This window comes from Pipistrellus kuhlii, unplaced genomic scaffold (genome assembly GCF_014108245.1).
Source record: "Pipistrellus kuhlii isolate mPipKuh1 unplaced genomic scaffold, mPipKuh1.p scaffold_m20_p_3, whole genome shotgun sequence".
In the NCBI taxonomy this organism is placed as follows: domain Eukaryota; kingdom Metazoa; phylum Chordata; class Mammalia; order Chiroptera; family Vespertilionidae; genus Pipistrellus; species Pipistrellus kuhlii.
The window spans coordinates 73,160,275-73,177,993 of record NW_023425529.1 but is presented as its reverse complement, the minus strand read 5'-3'; the positions used below and the strand labels follow the sequence as shown (position 1 = coordinate 73,177,993).

The 17,719-nt window shown below is 37.0% G+C and overlaps 1 non-coding gene across 1 annotated transcript; it reads left to right on the top strand.

Moving 5' to 3' along the window:
* Positions 1-17,305: 17,305 nt before the first annotated feature.
* Positions 17,306-17,490, top strand: LOC118730915. Its single transcript, XR_004991663.1, has one exon. It is a non-coding gene; the product is annotated as a U2 spliceosomal RNA (small nuclear RNA).
* Positions 17,491-17,719: the final 229 nt, after the last annotated feature.

Sequence of the window (17,719 nt, the reverse complement as noted above, 5' to 3'; positions counted from 1 at the left end):
ACAACCCGGGCACTTATCCTGTCCATGAATTGAACCAGTGTCCTCTTGGCACATGAGGACAAACTGAGCCAATTATCTGGGCTGTGTTTTGTTTTGTTTTTTCCTCACTCAATTTTTGTGAGGGTCCATATCACTGATGTTTTGTGCATATCCAATATGTCCCATGGTGCTATAAACTCTTCTTGAGGACAAGAATTATATTTTCATTTTTTGCTTTACTTAACAAATAATCACTTGCTATATTCTTGCTCATGCCTAGCACTTATTGCAACAGAGAATACACATATAGTATGTGCTCGATAAATGTTGGCAGAAAGCTAGCAAAATAAAAATAAAATATTTTCTTTTCTTTTCAGCTCTCTGGAATAGCTTTTCTCAATATGTCCTAAGTGTTCAGAATAGAAAACTGACACAGTGATGTGTCTTTGTGTGTGTGTTTATTTTCTCTAATTAAGAAAAAACACCTTGAAAATATCATTTCTATATGTATCTGATATCTAAGTAAATGATGAGAAACTTGATGTGATAAAATTCTTAACTGAACCACAGAGAGCTAGTCTACTAACTAATATTATGAGACAGACTTATTAGTTCCTTTCAAAGAGACCCCAAAGTAAAGACAAAGGTTGCTGGTGATGCTTAGAAATATTTTTTAAAGGAATTAAAATGAATCCAACTATCATTTCAGTGGCCTGTGGCTCATTTGGATGAAACACTGATGAACTTCTCAGAGCTGCAAATATACTGTTGACATTTTCAAAGAACTATACATATGCTGTCAGTGCAATAGTAACAACTATAAATGTTACAAAGGAAGTGGAAGAAAAGGGGAATATGAAGAGAAAATAAAATGTTTATAAACAGTGAAAATTACAAATCATGTATGAATTAATGTAATTTAATATCAGAGTATTACTAATCAAAATATGTTTTACACAATCTTTAACATTATAAATGCTAGTGTATTCATTTCAATAATGCCCACAATATGGTTATGGGAAGGAAAATTGAAAGAGAACATAAAAATTCAAAGGAACTTACCTCTATTTACAAAGATATGGGAAAATCAGTCAATTGGCAAAATCAGTCAATTATATTATTAACAAAGCTAAATGAGACTTTTTAATATCTTATTTAGTTCAAAGTAACATAAAATGGCATCAAATTTCCCTGAATGTATAGTAGGCCACCTTCTCTTAGATATTAAGATCAGTGAAAAGCTGCCTTTTTCTATTTGTGTGATATAACTTTTTTTTTTGCAAGCAATCATTTCCTGTTTGTCTCTCTAGGTTATTATAATCATGTTGTTCTTATTAAACACAAAATATGCAATGTATCATGTTGCATTATATAAAGAACATTTAGCAACAGGGTTCAGCACTCTCATTTCTATAAAGTTTCCAGTTATGGTACACAGTTCCCTAATGTATATTTTTGTCCTTAATTTTATCAATTACTGTAAAATAAATAGCTGTTTATTTCTGATATCTTTCTCTTTAATAGAAAGAGACCATGTGGTTAATTTTCGATTGATATATAGTATTTGACCCAGATCACTTGTTTTTACAGCTCAATTTAATATTTGGGTAAATGCCAAGTCATGCACAGCTTAAACTTGAACCTAAAGTTCTGGATGAAACTTATGTGTCCCATGTTTCAAGGCATATCTTGGGTAACAATCATCTGAGGAATAGATAGTTTCTATTTATCTAGTGCCTACTACAATAAGAAATTGTACTAGGTGGTTTATAGATCTGATCTCATTTAACGTTCATAGCAGAGCTACTAAATGTATAATGTTATACTTTGAGAACAGGTAAAGATATAGTATCAGAAAGGCTTAAGTGAGTTTTTTCAAACAAGTCACATAACCAGAAAATGTTTGAGTGAAGTTCCAATGCTGAATCATCTGATTCTGAGTTGGGGATGGCTGTTCCACTGAATTATTACTTATTTTATAGTCTTGGGCCCTCCATTAGTTGGGAAGTGATCATCAAAATCTTATTAAGATGGTCTTGTACTGTCTAGTAGTGCCTTTCTCCACATACAATAGTTCTCGGTCAGGGTTAAACAGAAGAGACGCTGCACAAAATGTGGAAGGTAGAACCAAAGCAGCAGCCATTGTGCTCTGAAGGTCAATGTTGAGCTCCAGGCAGCAGCAAAGTTTGCCAAGCTGTGTTGAGATCTTGGATTATCTTGTTGGTGTGGGGCAGCCACCAAGCCCTCGTCTCCTTTATCTTCTGTGAGTCCTGGGCCAGGCAAGGGAGCAGTTCTGTGGTAAAGCCACCAGCTTCTTGCACATACCACCCAGATCCAAAAAGTTGCAGGCTTTGAAAGACAGATGTAGTTCCTCTTTACCCTAGTGAGTGGCAGTTTTTCTTAAAGTTGCCAGATTTTTCTGGCTTTCCCCTGGTTCCCATCAGCTTTATTTCTTTTCTCCTGGCTCTTCTTCCTTACGGTAAGTCTAGGGACACTTCCAGACTAGAAAGAAACAGCTTCCCATAGAGTTCTTCACTAGCTCCCACGAGTTGGCCAATGTCTAATTTTTATAAGTCACTTATTCTGCATCATACCTAGTGATTCAGCCTCCCTGATGGGACTATGATTGTAAAATGTGTCTTGTAATGGTTACAGTAGACAGATTATCTTTGGATCTTTCTGATAGTGTATTTTTGAAGCAAACTATAACTTATCTCTGTTAAATTACAAGTTAAACAGTCATTCCCCACCTCCCCTTGCTTAGAATTGAATGATTTCAAAAGCTAATATAACCTCTTGAAAGCTCATTTTAGCAAGCAACTGCATCAAACTTATTAAGAATCATGATATGATTTTCATGCTTAAATTTACATTCTTAAAGTCTAAATATGAGGTTGTATTATTCACTGACTCTTGACTATAAACCTCATGTAAGTCATTCAAATTAATTTGCATAGGATCAATTCTAATCTTTGCTATTGAGTGTTCTGTGCTTTGTATTAATTAAGGTGATTTGGCTTGCAATTCCTCCATTTACTTACTCCTCTACTCAGTTTCTGCATTACTATAATAACAATTGCCATGCCTTTAATACTATAAGAAATGTATTAACTCTACATCTAAGTTGACTTTAAAATATTTAAAATTTATGCAATAGATCAATCTGTTTTATTTTATCCTTCCAGGTTATACAGAAGTAGTTTAATTTAATGTCTCATTTGAGATCTTTGGGGATTATTCATGCCCATGAACCTGGATATGTCAGGTAACAGACCTGATCAGAATCCCCTACTATCTGAAAAGAAATAAGAAATAGAACTAGAATGCATCTATTATGTGCTTTCCTTTCTTCCACTTTTACTTTTTTAAAATATTTTATGAATCCCCCTATTTGAGGAGAAATCTAGATGTAATCCTGATAACAGAGGCCCATTAACCTGGTAATAATAAGAACTGATAAAGGAGTCAGAAATATAACAGCTTAATTTCTGTTCTTTAATATTAGAACCTTTCTCCATGCCTTAACTTAATACTCATGAGAAACTTGTGCAATGAAAATGCTATCAACCTTATTTGAAATATGAAGTTATTAAGTCTCAATGATTTTAATAACTAAGTCACAGAGCAGAGAGGTGATTGAACAAAGATTTGAACTTTGATTCATCAATTTTTGACTATGTTGTATATTCAAACTTTAAAAATTAGTGGAAAGCAAACGGTATAATGAGAAGAGCACCTATTTTAAAGTCTTATGGCTCTCTTTTTAAACAAAGATCTGTGATCTTAACCAGTCTTGTCACTTTGACCAAGTCACTTAATTTTTATGATTTACTTTTCTTGATTTATAAATTAGTCATAATATTTAACTTGTGACTTTTTATGAAAATTCTTTCAGCATGTTTTGTAGTAGAAAATCATTGCTTATCAAGTTTATGGATTATTAAAACGTAATTATTGGTTTCTTAATAAATTACATTTCTGATAAGTTCTCAATTGATAATGATATAATTGGCTCAAGGACCACACTTTGAGGACCTATGTTATTTGGGAAATACCAAAGAAAATAGAATATAATGAAGAGAACTCTATTTTTTTTAAAAAAAGCATAACAATAAAAGTCACTTGAATGAATATGTATTTTTAAATATACTTTGTTTTATTAGAACCATTTTAGATTTACACAAATATTGAGGATATAGTACAGAGTTATATTATACTCTATTAACAGGTTACATTGTTATAATTAAGAAGCCAATATTGATACATTACTATTAACTTTATAATTTATTTAGATTTTCCTAGTTTTTATCTGAAGCCTTTTTTTCAGTTCCAGAACACCACTTTAATTGTTTGTTTTGGGGTCATTTTTTAACATTTTTATATGTTTTCTGACACTTTAGTTTCTGGCAATAAAAATTCCTCTAGACTTGTATTGATTCATTCCCTAATCCTAGAATCAGCATTTCTTCAAAGGCCCCTAGTTACTTTTATTGAGGAGTGGCATTAGGAACCAAGATCTGGGGACTATGTATGCTCATTGCTGCTGAGATGTTTCTTTTAGACTCATCTGACATATGTATTTATATGAACTGCATTTATGCATATCTTGTTTTAGGCAGCTATCACAAAATGCCATAGACTGGGTGACTTAAAAACTAGAATTTGTTTCCCAAAGTTCTGGAAGCTAGAAGTTTGAGATCAGATGCAAGCTTGGTTAGGTTTTGGTAAAGGCTCTCTTCCTACTTTGAAGGTTTCCCACTATGTCTTCTCATGGCCTTTTTGCAGTGTGGAGAGAGAGAGCGCGAGCACGCAGGCCATTAATTCAATCACAACAGACCTACTCTTATGATATAATCCAACCCTAATTATTCCCCAAAGGCTCCATCTTCAAAAAGTATCATATTAGGGCTTAGGATGTATGAATTTCAGGGAAGACATAAATATGTTTGGGAATGGATACTAAATGTGTGGGATAATAGAGAGAGGACCATAAAGTTGATTTAGGCTAAATTTATTGATATGGGCAGATATTCACCAATATTAAATGCAAAATCATTAAATAGAGATTCTTCACTTAATCTTAAAGCTCAGGGAGTTAGAGCTCTAACAATTTGTTTTGTTTGGTCAGTTAGCTGAGACATGGCCCAAAAAGTGGCTCACAATAAGTTAGCTGAAAATGCTGGACCTGCCTTAATTAATGTAAGTGAAGGGATCAAAAGCTTAGGGGTATTGAAATGTTTGTGTGGATTTGTCATTTAATATACACCCACCCACACTGGGAGTGTCCAGAAGGCATACCTTTCACTAATACTGAGAATTAAATTTGTGAGGGGAGTTTCAGCATCTGTGAAGAGCTCTGTGATTGTCCTCTGTAGGCCAGAATTTACGTGGGAACTGTGATCACAGAATTGGGAAATCAAAATGCAGGAGGAATAGTTGGATTCCAGGAGGAAGGTGGCCAAGTGGCCCCTCTCTACCACCAGATGCAAAGTTGGCATGGTTACCGTAAAGAACAGCAGTGTTAAAGCAGCAATCAGATTCATCTGATCTTTTCAGACCTGTGATGTTGGCTAGTTGATTATGTGTTCCTAAATGTGAAATAGGTAGGAAGGCTACTGAATCATTATTCCATCTATATAGTCAGAAAAGTTTTAAATCAAGTGAGTAAAAGTCTAATCTGAATAATAAAAACAGAGAGCCATGGACCCTCAATCAATTCCCAAATTTGAACAAAGTTAAAGTCCCAGAAACCTTTACCAAGGGAAGGCTGTGTCCCCTGGAGGAAGGACCCTGGTACACGGCCAGATTTTTGTAGTTAATCTTTTTCTTAGTTTTCTTCAAATAGATACACACCTATGGAATAAGCACTAAATAAAACCCATTTGCCAAATATTTAATAGCAGGATATTTCTTAATTGCTGTTTTGATGAAGTTAGTAAATTCAATAATATGATCTTGGGTGTGAGGGCTTCAATGCCACAGCTTTAAAGTTGTAGTAATGCATTATTCATTCTTTCTAGTTTTAAGAACAGATAAAATGGGGCTTTCATATGAAAAAGCATTCGGAGAGACTTTCATTAATAGGCCATATATATGATATTTGTGAATCTTTAGAGGCCAAGTTTTAACTTACAATGGGCCATATTAACTATTTTGACTGGGCGTCTGAAACTTTCAACACACCCCAAAAACTTTTTTGATATTCATATTATAAAAAGCAGATAATTAATTCAAGCTCTCCCTTTCATATCCTATAGGACACTAGAATTAGTATTTTAGGGCCATTTCCAAAGACAGTGATAGACTATAAAGAAGAAAGTTAGAAAGCTCTATGTAGTTCATTAAAGTCATGTTTGAAGGAAATAATGGAATCAATACCATTTCCCACAGCAATGAAATCAAATAACTCCTCCTTAGTAAGGAAAGTCAGCATGAGACAACAAACTGTCAACACAGCATTGTATTGGATATTGGTCTTGTTACTCTGAATTTGAATGCTTTCTTTGGGTTATGAGCTGAAAGTACAAACCCTCCAAATCAATAATTATTTCAACCAAGCATGGCAAATGCTGAGTCCCACATACCATTGTGTGTGGCTAATGCAAGCCCTGAGGCCCAAAGGCAAGCGCCTGTCACTAACTGAACTGACACTGAGGCAAAGGACCAGTAATAATGAGTGGAATTAGAGAGCATGATAGCAAGCTGGGCTAGAGGTCCAATCCCAGCCACAGATAATTTACTTTACAAACAATATGACACTCTGTTAGCAACATATACCCAATTCAGGCTACATGACTTGAGACCTATTTTAGGCACAAACCTTGTCATCTCTTACGTTTGGAAATGGCCCTTGGATTGTTGAGAGCTTCTAGATTCAGCCAGCTTTGGTAGGAGTTTTAACTTTACTAGTCGAGTTCCAATGCTTTAGTTCAGTTGTGACAGTGCCACAGATTATGGCAGTGACACATCACCTTTGACAGCTGTTCACCCACAAAACCCCTTGACTTAAAAGACATTTGCAAATCAAACTCCCAGACCCAATGTTGTCTTCAAATTTCGAATGTAGACCCGCCTTGTTATAATTACCAGAGTTACAAAAACATGACCCACACCAAACTGAGTGGGTAGCCACCTAGGAAGAGTACCTCAGTCCATATCCCAGATGATGGAACTTGCCCGGTCCCGGAACTCACCAGAGATGATAATATCCCAGCCCAAGTCATTGGCATTAGAGATAATCCTCCTCCCCTCCCCCGTGTTGGAGAGGACTTCGCCTCAGATACTTGCACCACTGTCCCAGCAACACCCACGAGCCTACCTCTCCCAAGGGCTGACAAATCTGACATAGGACATTTATTACTTCTATTCCACCAAATTAGAGATTCTGTCCCATTGTGTGAGCTGGCTGCTTGCCTATCCATACACTGCCATGTCCAAAGGAAGACCTAGTAGCAAGCACTGCTGTGTGAGCCACTCTGAAAAATAATGGAAATTATTGCTTTCCGCAGGAGGCAGCCCCCCATACGAGGGCCCATCCCTCTGAGGAAAGGATCTCTCACTCTACATAACCTTTTATTCTGTCCCTCCAGCTTTTCACCAAAACCTTTCACCCCGTGTCTCTGACAAAGACTCTCACAATTACACCTTCCCCCTCGTTACACAAAAAGGTACCACTACCTTTTACACATTCTGCTTTACTGCACTATCAGTTCATACCCTCCTCTGGACCTGCAACTAGACCTAAGGAATACAGCAAGATGTTATTGTCATGAAAAACATAACTGATACTTAGAACACGCTTTATAACTACACCAGCATATTAGAAACTTTAGAAACTTCACATCTGTTTTCTTGGCTAATGCCATACAACTCTGTTATGGAATGGCTTACAAAGGACTACTGATACTTCCAGTTGTTTTTATTCTTTTCTCTCTCATAATAAAATTTATTTTATACTGTGTAGGACTTCTATTACCCTGCTCTCTGGAAGCCTCCTCTATTATTTAGTCCACTCGAATACTTGAAATAATTGAACTCAAAACTTATGTCAAGACATTATAGGGCCAATTTGTAATATAGATTTTTTTTTTGTGGGACATTAAATTTAAGGCCCTGGCTAAAGATTAGTCAGTTCTCTTTCTTGAGCTGTTGATTAAATCCATATACCAGCTACTTTCTTTACCGGCTCTCACACTGTGTGGCTGCTCTGCTTCCGCCCTCATTGATGTTTGGACAAGGCACCAGGCAACTATGAACAGCCTCAGAGCTCACAAAATTATTCAAATTAGCCAGTCCCCAGGGTGCCTAATAAACCTGATTGCCATACATCCACTGTCCCTATGTAAGCCCAGCCTGCCTGTGCCATGTAATGTGTCCTGCCATCCAAACAGATTCTTAAATCTTATAAAATAACATTCAGGGTTTTAAACCAACTCCAAGATGTGGCACACTAAGCCAGCACACCCATACACAACATGTGAGTTGCAATTCTTCTTAGTGCACCCCACATCTATCCACTTTTCTGCTGCTACCAATAAAGAAGCAAAGGGAGTTTCACGAAAATTAGCAGCAAAGCAAATGGAAGGTTACAAAAGAGGTACAGGCAGCAGGGTATTGATTGAAAAATCCACTCAGGAGTTATACATAAATACAAAAGTACTGATTTCCAAAACAAGTTAGGCGGTAACATCAACTCTGGCAGCCAATTAGAAACTCCAGGGAAGATTTTTCTAAATACTGTGCCTGGGTCCTTAGCCCAGTGACTGATTAAATCCAGATATTGGTATTCATTCAAGTTTCCCATGTGACCCAAAAGTGATGTCAAGTAAAGGAATAATTACTGAGTTAGAGGAGTCTAATCCTGGGAAACAGAAACACAAGCATAAGTGGATGCTAGACTAAATAAAAGCAACATAACAATAATAAAAAAATAGCTGATAATCACTGAGAACGAAATGTCTGATGGTCTCTGTAGCAAAAATGGATGGCTAATTGTTACTGGGCAGTGAAAAGCTAGGAAAATCCCAGGGCAGGAGGAATAGGGAAACTGAGACAGGGAAATTAAAACAAGGCCAAACAGTGTGTGCAATTTACAGCCAGTTTGTAAATATCAAGCCATTATCTTCCCCAGCTGTGGGCAGGAGAGCAAAGGGTTACATGGCTCCTTAGAGGGAGAAAATAGACAAGATGTGTGTGTTTGGGGGGAGGGGGCAGTTTTACTCCTTAAGCAGAGAATCCAGCAGTCTCAAGGCTTGGCAAGATCAAATTGCCAAGTGCATGTCATGAATTCTGGAAAGGCCACAACAAAGTAAAAAGGGACCTTGAGAATTAACCTGTCCCAAAATATTCAACAGAGGATATTTTGACACCTACAGACAGGAGGGTTTATAATGCCTCGATCCCCACCCAGCTTCAGATTAGCTGACAGCCAGACTGTGCTTCATAGGTTTGCTTACCTTACATCTTTAATAAAGGTGCATGCTTTAATTACTTTGATAAAACTGGCTTCATCACAACACAATCATCTGGAGTTTTTTGTTTTTCATTTAAATTCATTTATATGAGAAGAAAAGAACCAAAGTTATCAGACAGCTCCCTCTAACTCGAGGGCTGTCTCATAACACCTCTCTGGTGTCTGTGAGAGATAGGTGCCTCTACCATAATGATAATATCTTTTTGTCTTTCTTTCACATAGTGTTATTGCTTGGTTTTGTCTACCTAGACAGTTAATGTATTTCCCAGTATTCTCTGCACTTAGGGCATGTCTTCTTTTTGCTAATGGAATGCTACCGTAAATGAGATATGCTACTCTTAGGCCCAGTTAAAGAGAAGAATGGTTCTTATTCAAACACGTTTTTTCCCCTCTCTTGGCCAGATCTCAATGTGTACAGTAACCTTGGCTCAGGTATTAAATATGACATTATCTGTGTTATCCTAAGTCCATATCAGGGCCACACCCTGCAACTTTGAAGAACTGTACCTCCTTATTACCTATACAAGAAATGTAGTTACATTGTATCAAAACACTGACATTTTAATATGTGTCTACTTTGGCAAACTAATATAAAATTTTAATAATGGGGTGCAGTTACAACCTAAAATATGTGGCCATGGCTCAGTGGTTGGCTGGTTGTAAATAAGGAAAAAAACAACACAGATGGAGTTTAGGACATCCTAGATGGAGTTTAGGACATGCTATTGGGGAACTATTGCCTGAGGTAACTAAAAGCTGCTATTGTGGCTACTGAATGTAGAGACGGAGGAGAGGAGATTCCAAAATGGCATAAGAGTAAATGGAAGCTACACTGATGTGCTCCCAGGACCAAACTGGAATTGCAACTAAAATACAGAAGAAGATATCCTGAATAATCAACTTAAGACTACTGAGGAGAACCCTGATAATCACAGACAGAAAGTGGAGACCACATGGAGATTGGTAGGAGGGGCAGAGGCATGAGAGGGCTGGCTGGGCTCCCACAGAGAGACGCTGAAGTCTCAGAGGGTTATATCAGCTGTGTGGGGTCTAAACCCCAAGCTAGCTCCCCAGCCCAGAGCACCAGAACTGAGAAAGGTGCCCAAACAACATCTGGCCTTTAAAAGCAGCAGGGTTGCTGTCTGCCAGTGAGAAACTGCTGGAAATACTACATCCCCTTAAAGGGCCACACAATATGTGCACTGACCACGAGGAGACAGACAGTTGACTAGTCAACCCGTTGCTATGAAATGCACTGGCCATCAGGGGCAGACACTCTGACTAGTAGGTTTGTTTGCTGCTGGGATCTGGCTGATCGGGATTGAATGAGATGAGCCAGACAAACCTTTGAGCTCTCTCATTGTCCCTCCCCATTTGGCCAACCTCCCACATCCCTCCCTGGCCTTAACCATGCACCTGTGAGGTCCCTCAGCCTAACCTGCACCCTCTCACAATCCAGGACCCCTTGTGGAATGTCAGAGAGCAGGTTTCAACCCGATTCTGCTGGCTGGGCTAATGTAAATATATATCACACCTTAAACTGGTTTTATGTCTCAAATAGATAAATGACTTCCAAGGATCTAAGGAATGTGGTAAATAATATTTGATAATGTTTGTGAACCATCTATTTTTTTCAAAGGGTCTTTTCTAATTGTAAAGGTTTTTATAATCTCATTTGATATTCCAATTGAACACATGAAATGAAGAGAATAGACATTCCACTAAGAGGAAGAAGGGTCCATGCTGGGATTAAAAAAATGAGCTTTGGTGTTAGTCTGCCTGGGTTGTAATCCTCATTCTTCTAGCTCTATGACTTCAAATAAATTACTTAACCTCTCCAAGTGTTCTCAACTAAAAAAGAGGATCCTTTATAAAACCTAAGAGGTAATTGGGCAGATTAAATAAGCTCTATATGCAAAACATTTAGAATGTTTGACACAAGAAATACACTCAAAACATTTTAACTGTATTAGCTATTATATTCAGAATAATGAAAGTTATGATCCAAATAAATAAGTTCATTTACTAAAGATCACATAATGAATGAATGTATGCACTTAGAGTAGACTCATAAGCTATACATCTCTGATTTAAAAATTTTCTTTCTTCCTCATAGTCATCTGCATTTTGGATAAGTTTTTATAAACATACGTTCAATAATTTCCAAACTATAAATTTGTCTAAATTAAGTTACTAAATATAGACAAGAAAGAGATATATATACATATACCATATAAAGAAATATTACTTGTGCTCACAGTCCTATATCTATTTCTTCTCATTTCCTGGGTATATAAAATCTTTTATTTCATAGCATTTTTTTAATCGACCATTTGGCTAGTACAAGTTAGAAGGCCAAGAGCCTAAAGGATGTGTATATACATTTAAGGGCTATTCTGTGATTTTGCTGGCTTTATTTCCCTACCACAGAAATTGTGAATGCACATTTTGAAGTGGAGTACTTTAATATGGAAGTAGCCAGGATTGCTCAGCAACTTTATGGATGCCAGTTGTCCTAAAGTGTCACCCATACTCTTAGCAGTGTCTGTGTACACAGGAAATAAATTTTAATTACATTAGACAATTGTTTACAATATAACCTGTCAGTTTTATATATACATTACATTTTTATAAAGCTGTTTTGATCAACCCACTTAAGTGTTGTCTCTTTAGCTCAGAAATATTTTCTTTTCTCTTATTGGTAGACATTTTTGCTTTATCAATTTTATTCTGCAATGTAGGTAGAAAATAAAATTGTGTATTTAGGTTCCCTCTTGAATATCTTAATCTTTTAAGTTATGATTCTTAAAATTTTCATTTAACACTCACTATTTTAAGATTTATCTAATTTTTGGAATTTATATTATTAATTATTTTTATCTTCTGGATTAAATAGTACACATTTATCAAATATTCATTCCTCTAATTATGGCCATTAGCTGCTTACCACCATGAAAATCTTACTAAGACATATTCTTGTGTCTCCTTTGAACAATAGAAGAAATATTAATTTGTACACACACAGTAGTAGAATTCTTGGTTTTATACATGTTAAATTTCACAGAAATAATGCCTGAATTCTCACCAAAGTGATCATCCCAGTTTATATGTCTACCAGCAATTCATGAAAGTTTTACTTTTTTATATTTGCTAAAAATTGACATTATCTACTTTTAAATATTCACCACTCTGATTTATATAAAGCAAAATATTATTAATATTTTATTTTCCATTTATATGGATATCTAACTCCCCCTCAATTTGGCTAGCACTATTTGCTCAGCTCTGGTGATTCCCTGAGACCCCTCTGCACCCAACTAGCAGAACTATCCAACTTGCAATCCCAACCAAGCACTTTTTAAGTGGGTTTTCTATACAAATGGCTTGTTTTGATTCACACTGCCAACTTTTCTAAAAGCTCTCAAACGGGCAGCATTTGATCTCTACATACCTTGTACCTCATAGCCCCAGGCCCAGTGTAACAATAGCTGGCCTTGGTTCACAGTTTTGCCTCTCCCAGGCATCACCAAGCCCAACACAAGTAGCAGCCATCAGCAGATTGCTTTGTAGTTCATTTTGGGTGGCTATGGACAGGGGACAGGGCACAGGCAGAGGCTGACCTTGGCCGGAACCTCCTAGGATGCTACAGAGCCAGCACACCTGTGGACAGCTTTAGACAATGCCAAAGCATTAACAACCATCTCCATGAGCAACACACTCAAAGAGTGGACTCAGTGGGCATAAAAACCCTGCTGAAGTGAGTTCTGTTCTGTGGAATCTCCAAGGTGGTTATAGCCAGTCCTCACAGCTGATGGGCCTGGGGGTAAATCCTGCCATTTGGTGTGCCAATATCAATCAAAATCAACAACATGAGGGTGTACAAGGTCCATACAGTTGGAGGGGATACACCTGACCCACCCAACTCAGGTGACTACAAAGGCTGTGCCATTGAGCCCTATAGGACATCTCCTATATAAGGCCACTATTCCAAGACCAAGAGACCTAGAAGCTTTACCTAACACATAAAAACAAACACAGGGAGGCAGCCAAATTGAGGAGACAAAGGAACATGTCCCAAATGAAAGCATAGGACAAAATTCCAGAAAGACAATGAAACGAAATGGAAATAAGCAATCTACCAGTCACATAGGTAAAAATGTTATTTAATACACTGGCAGACTCAGGGAACAGCCTTCCTAATCTGAGTGAAGGAAGATGCATGGGGCTTTCCTTTATATCTCCTTGTGATCTTTGTCCCACAAATATGGATTATGCTTCTGGTCCTTTTCTCAGGCCTTGCAAGAAGGCCCCCCCAGTGTTGGGGGTCTCCAGGCCATATCTGATGGTCTGGCCTTGCACCAGTGTTAATAACCCTCCCCCAGGGCAGTGCACTGTCCACAGCCCCATGGCCTCTGTAACTGGTTCTGCAAGACCAGTATCTGGGAAGGAGGTAGTGACTTATTATAGGTTATCATGAATGTACATTGAGCTTGCTGGCATGGATTCAGATCACTATCCCCCAAATATCAGGGTTACATTGGAATGAGCCCTTCTTTAGCCTTCTGACTTGATACCGTATTTTTCGGACCATAAGACGCACTTTTACCCCCCCAGAAGTGGGGGGAAAAAGTCCCTGAGTCTTATGGTCCAAATATACCCTACACATATACTTTAAAAAAAAGTTTTTTTACTTGCCCGGCTCTGTGTGGTCTCTGTGTGCTTGCCCGGCTCTAAAATGGTTCTAAATGCTGCTGTTTACTTTACAGGGTTGATTACATGTATTTATGTCTGTGATGTTGGGTTTTAATGCACATAAAATATTTTAGGACACTATTTGTTTCAGAGTCTTTTTTTCTTCATTTCTCTTCTCTAAAAACTGGTGCGTCTTATGGTCCGGAGCGTCTTATGGTCCGAAAAATACGGTAAGTTGGAGAGGAAAAGAAGGTCACTGTGACTCAAAGAAGAGTTAATTTTGAGAGACATTTGTGGCATGATTGATTGAAAGTTTTGTAGCGTGAACAAAGCAGATATCAGAAATTAGAAAAGCTCCCTCCCATTACAGTGATGAAGGGATCTCTTTAAGAGAGGGAGCAAAGTGGAAGAGTCATGAATTGATTTCAGCAGTTTATAACCCAGTTCCTACCTGTGATTGGCAGGGCAATTTAGATTCCACCTAGATAGGATCCCAGAAGTCCAACATAGATGTAGGAGTTTGATTATATTGGCCTTTCCATTAAATTGGAAAATTTTTTTTCACCTATTTACTGTAAAAAAAAATCTTTTCAAAGTACGATTACAATAAATAACTGGTTCTCTTGAAATATACTAAAATTATATTTTGTTTAATATATAATGATAACTTGTCATAGAAAGGTTTTTTGTCATTTTATGGAATATTTACCTCATGTGGTAGAAAGAGTACTAAAATAGAAATCAGGAAACTTGTTTCTTAGTCTCAACTACTAACCAGTTGACTTTCAGCAGGTTATTTGATTTTTCCAGAATAGGATTTGCACAAAATATGCATAATAAGTTTCACAATTGAAATTTTCAATAATTTTTGTTGAAAGTAATTTACTTAAATCAATGAAATCCAAAAATCTCTGAAGCCCTAGCTGGTTTGGCTCTGTGGATAGAGCATCAGCCTTTGGACTAAGGAGTCCTGGGTTTGATTCCTGTCAAGGGCACATGCCTACCTCAATCTCCAGTGGGGGGTTGTGCAGGAGGCAGCCAATGGTCCTCTTTCATCATTGATTTTTCTCTCTCTCCCTTTCCCTTCCTCTCTAAAATCAATAAAAAATATTTTTTAAAAGAATAAATAAATAAATAATAATAAAAACTCTGAAAGTTATACTTGATTTTTAAAGTTTCTGCCACCTCTGAAGCTCTGTGATGATTCTTTCATTGGTGCCTGTGGTTTGCTTTCATTGTATATGGCGTTCTACTTGCGTCTTTCACTTGTGTATGAACGACAGACTGGTCAGTAAGTAGGATTTTTCTTATCATCACAGAGATGATTGTATCAGAACATTTGTTATACATTTTTATTGCCCTATTCTTTGTCTTTCTCTATTATAAATTTACATTTATTGGGAGCTTTTCCAAGATGGTTCAGATTCCAAGATTGTTCTTTTAAGGTCTTTTAGAAATACATACATGTTGGAGTAAACACATACACACATGAAAACATACAAATGTGCATATGCATGTATCTCTGTTTGCATGTAGAGCATATGTATACATGAATAGGATAGATATATTCATATATATGGATATGTGTATAATTCCTTTCCTAGAATGTGATTTCTCCAATATTCTCATTTTACATATGAAGATTCTGAGGCAAAAAAGTTAAATAATTTCTCTAAAGTCACATAGCTTACTACTGGAAAAACTAAGAGTGTAACTTGTTTACAGAAACCAATCTACATAATTTCTGAAGTACCATTTTATTTTTAAAGAAAACCCTTTTGCCTTTCAGATTTGAATAGTGCCAGAGAGAAGAGCTAATAAGAACACTGATTTTATTTACTAATAGCAGCATACATTTTATTTTTGGATTATATAAATAGGTTAGGGATTAAACAGCATATTAATTAGTCATTGCTACATAATGAACCATGTCAAAGCTCAGTGACATTAAACACCCACTTACTTAATCATGGTTCTATGGTTTGGCAATTTTGTCTGGACAGAGCTAGGTAGATTTTATGGTTTTGGCGAGGTGCATTCACACATATGTGGTCAGCTGCAAGATCGACTTCAGGTTGGCTCATTTAATATGGCCTCAGTTAAGATGCTTTGAATGTGACTCATGTATTTTCATATCCTCTTACAATTGTTCACATGTTAGTCACAGGGTTCTAAGAGCAAGAGTGGAAGCATGCAAGATCTCAAAACTGGGCCTTTCACTTCTGCTACATTTTATTGATCAAAGCAAGTCATAAGGCCAACCCAGCTATAAGGCGTGGAGAAATAATGGCAAAGTTGCTTTGCAAAAGGGAATGGATATACTGTAGAAAGGGATAGGGAAGTATGGTCATTCTTACAATTTAGTAGGAATACCATTTTTTTAACTGTGGTACCACATATAGATTAGTTTCCTGGTTTCACTGAGAAGGGCTTAAGTGCCAAAATCACAGAACCACTCTTTTGGGCACATTCTGGCATATACATACATTTACTCAATTCTGACATGGATACAGATCAACTGGTGATGAAAATGCAAAATGATGTAGCCACTTGGGAACACAGTTTGACAGTTATAAAAGTTAATCACATGCTTACCATACAAACCTGTAATCTTATTGCTAGGTATTTAGCTGCATGCTATGACAACTTATGTTTTTACTGGCACAAAATCTCTACCTTTTGTATAAAATCTTCTATAGTGAGTAAACAAAACTCTTCAACTTAAAGCCAAGTTAAGTTTATCTCTCTCTCATTTAAGAGTTCAATGCATTATCCAGTAGACAGTTTTCTATGTAGTGACTGAGGGTTGACAGTCTTTTTCACTTAGCTGGCCTTTAATTCCTTGACTGTGACTTTTGCAACTAGGTAGCAGATGGGAAAATAGAAAAAGTAGAGTTGTAATTGGCAAACTAACATCAGGGGCTTAATCTGCCCAGTCTTCTATTTTTGTAATTAAACTTTTACTGGAGCACTGTCATGCCTATTTGTTTATATAATGTGTATGGATACTTTTGCATTATAATGATAACGTTGAGAAGTTGTGACAGGCATCATATGGTTCTCAGAGCCTAAAAGGTTTACTATCTAGTCCTTTACAGAAGAACTTTGCCAATTCTTTGAGCAGAGGATATTATGGTTGATTTTAAAAAATATATATTTTTTATCGCTTCTCGGCCTTTTGGCTAAGATCAAGTGTAGTATCTGTTCTTATCAGCTTAAAAAATATATATTTTATTGATTTTCTACAGAGAGGTAGGAAGAGGGATAGAGAGCTAGAAACTTCGATGAGAGAGAAACATCCACCAGCTGCCTCCTGCACACCCCCTACCGGGAATGTGCCAGCAACCAATGTACATACCCTTGACCGGAATCGAACCTGGGACCTTTCAGTTTGCAGACTGATGCTCTATCCACTGAGCCAAACCGGTTTTGGCATATGGTTGATTTTTATAGGCCAAACTTGAACATTACATTTACAACTGAGGACCACATTTCAGTGGCCAGAGCTCTGTCTCCTGCTCCCATTAATACAATGCAGGCTAGGTTTATACACTACTTATGTACATAGGAGACAGA